The 3,158-nt window shown below is 58.0% G+C and overlaps 1 protein-coding gene across 4 annotated transcripts in view; it reads right to left on the minus strand.

Moving 5' to 3' along the window:
• The window catches only part of Lyn (LYN proto-oncogene, Src family tyrosine kinase), an 89,156-nt gene that overhangs the window by 55,593 nt on the left and 30,405 nt on the right, over positions 1-3,158 (minus strand). Inside the window, exon 1 of one of the 4 annotated variants that reach the window (XM_023717677.1) lies at positions 918-936. The exons of the other annotated variants lie outside the window; for them this stretch is intronic. The gene's annotated coding sequence lies outside the window, so the exon portion shown is untranslated. Of the gene's footprint in view, positions 1-917; positions 937-3,158 lie in introns of those variants that run through there. 4 annotated transcript variants of the gene reach the window in all.

Raw genomic sequence — 3,158 nt, forward strand, 5'->3', positions numbered from 1 at the left:
CCTCACCCATCCATCTGCTTATCCACCCATCCATTCATCCATCCATATTGACTGGCCATCAATTTTTGTCTCTAGTCATAATTGCTATTCTAAATATTTTTGTGGCAAAGAGCTATGAATTTAAGCAAAGGCACACAGTCACTCAGACCTAAGAAAGCTCCAACTCAGGCGAGAGGAAAGCAGGTGCCAGGGAAGCTTCCTGAAGGAGCTGCTGCGCGAGTTCAGACAGCAGGGCCCTGAGCCAGGTGTCAGAGTTGGCAGCGGGTCCAGGAAGGAGCTTCATGTGCACTAGGGTGAGCAACAGCAGGACAATAGGGCCACTCCAGGAACCAGTCCAACAGCACTAAGCACTCTGCTCTAGAAGCAGGCAGGGAAGGCTTGGGGCTGGGGTGGTGGGGGAGGCCCGCGCCAGACACAGTGCTGGTGACTTGATTTTTACACCTCACAGATCCCATGGGCCTCAGGTTGAGCCCACACTTTAAAAACAAGATATCTGTCATGGTTTCCATCAAAGGTCCTACAGGGCAGTGGTTCCCTGGACACATTCTAGAAAGTTCTTTTAGGGCCCACTGGGGGCTTGGTGTGCCCCATTTTGGAGCACTGCCAAATCTGGGAGCCAATTCTTAGAACTTCAGAGAAAAGAAAGGTATTTTGAACTGAGGAGAAAGGGTGTGAATCAGGTGGTCCCAGGAAGGAGCTAGTTTAATCCCCAGAGCTGTCTGGGACCTGGGCCCCCACCACCCTGAGGCTGCCCCTGGGCACACGCTTGGTCCCCCCACCCCTCCCGGGCTCCCAGCTGGCCTGGGGACTTGGCCTTGTCCATCATTTCCTCTGCTAGGTAAGAAGCCTAAAGGACAGCCACACCTCTTTCTGAAACTGGCCCTGGGTAGTTCCCAAAATAAAGGGGAAGCAAGTACTTCTTTGATTCAAAACAGCACTCTTCTTTTTTCCGCCACCATCTGTGAAATGCACATGTTTTTCAAGGAGGTCAGTCAATCAGCGGGATGAGTGTCAGGACAGATCTGTCAACAAGCATGTGAGCCCTTCTTTTCAGCCACCTCCCCTTCCTGGTGGCCTTTAGGGCACTTTCTAAATGGCAAACACAGCAACAGGAAAGTGCTGGAAATCCGTGCCTGTGCAGGGCCAGCTCTGCAGAGGGGCCCGCGCGGACCCTGCGCCCACCGTCACGCTGCCGGCTCCACCCTGCCTCTGAGGCCTGGCCCTGTGTGTCTCTGAGTCTCTCGCCTCCAGATCCTACACAAAGGTTACTGCCCAGGCATGTGAAGACAGCACGCTCGACCCACAGCACCTCGAGTCACATCTACATGCGCTTAGGAGGCACCAGGGTACGTCCCCAGCCCTTTTAGAAAACCTTGTATTTTTTTTTTCCAACAGCTCTTGCCAAGTCATTAAATTGCCCAGGCTGGGCTCAGATTGGTGATCCGCCCGCCCCAGGCCCGCAGTGCGCTGAGCTGACAGGTGCGCACCCCAGGCCTGGCTGCTCTTCTCTCTCCTCCCCATACCCCAGCCTGGTTTCATCCCCATCGCTTCCTTTCGGCCCGCTCTCCTGGCTCAGAATGGTCCATGAGTCTCCCTGCAGCACTGCCAACACTAACCCAGCACCCAGAGCGGAGCTCAGAGAACTGCTACTGAGTGACCAGACACACGGGCCACGTGGCCCGGGCTGCTGCACTAGGAACAGCGCCAGGCCCCTCAGGAGGCCTCCTGATGGGCAGAGCCACTGCACGCTGTCATTTAGAGACACTGCAAGTGAGGCAGTGGCCTGCAGAGCTCACTGCAGGCTTGTAGGACATTCAGGCGGGGGAGGGGAGCTAAGATGCTTCCCTACAGGATTGCGAAGCCAGCGTGCAGGCACGCTGAAGACCAGCAGCCGGGCTTGTCTATGCGAGGGGCGGGGGCAGAAGTGTCCCATGCGGATCAGTGGTGGGCCAGCAGGAGCTCCGGGTTGGGGTGTTTGCCCAGCATATCTGAGGCCCTGTGTTCCATCCCCAGGACAGAGAGAGAAGGAGGGAAGGAGGGAGTGAGGGAGACAGAGAAGGAGGCAGAGAGAGAGACACACACACACAGAGACAGAGGCAGAGAAACAGAGACACATAGAGAGGCAGAGACAGAGAGACACAGAAGGACAGAGACAGACAGACAGACAGACAGACAGACAGACAGACAGACAGAGAAACTCCGGCAGGCAGACACGACGGGAACTATGGGAATACCGTGTGAACCTTCACTGAATCCCTGGGGCAGGGGACTGGAAGCACACAGCTGAGATAACTGGGGAGGTCTGAGCGGGTCTGGGAGACACCAGGAAACTGCAGCTTTGTCGGGGGAAGATGGGGAGGCGCGGATGCGCTACGTGCAGAAGACGCAGTGGAGGCGGGGTGGGGTGGGGGTGGAGAACTAAGTTCTCGACAACATTCTACACTTCAGCCGCGGGAGGGGTTCCAAATGGTTAAAGATCAGTGCGTCTGGGGAAGAGGGCAGTCTTTCATCACGTTCTGCAGATTTGAAGATTTTAAAGGAAAAAGGTGGATGGAGATGAAAAGCGGATGCTAAGAACAGCCCCCTGACGCGCTCTGGGACGTGGGAGAAGCCCACTGCAGCGCCGCGTGTGCACGACGACAGCGGGACGGAGAGGGCAAGCTCCTCGAGGCCTCCTTCCACGGTAAGCCAAGGGGCCGGGCTTGCGGGCAGCAGGGACCCCCCCGGTGCTCAGGGGAAGCTGCACCCAGCCTCTAGTTCTGAGGGTTCCCCACAAAAAGGGGGCGGGGTGGGGCGGGGCGGGGCTAGCGCGGGAGAGTCTGCGCCCCCAGTCCAAAGCATCCAGAGGGAGCCAGCAGAGGGCAGGTCTAGGGGCAGCAATGGTCTCGGGACGGGAGTGCAGGGACGCGAGGTGGGCGGGCGCAGGCGGACACTGCACTCGTTTGTGCGCCGCTTGTTTTGCCCACTGGCATCACCGCGGGTAACTGAGAACCATGTGGACGTGTCATAGACGAAAACCACGGCCGGCCTCCATGCGGAGAACCAGCATGGCCTCTCGGCCGAGACAGCGCTGGCCTCTGCTCAGCCCCGGCCGCAAGAGGGCAGGCAGGAAGCCTGCAGCTCAGTGAGGCCTCTGGGAGCCTCCCAGCAGGGCAGTC

This window comes from Octodon degus, unplaced genomic scaffold, assembly GCF_000260255.1.
Source record: "Octodon degus isolate 3935 unplaced genomic scaffold, OctDeg1.0 scaffold00054, whole genome shotgun sequence".
NCBI lineage: Eukaryota > Metazoa > Chordata > Mammalia > Rodentia > Octodontidae > Octodon > Octodon degus.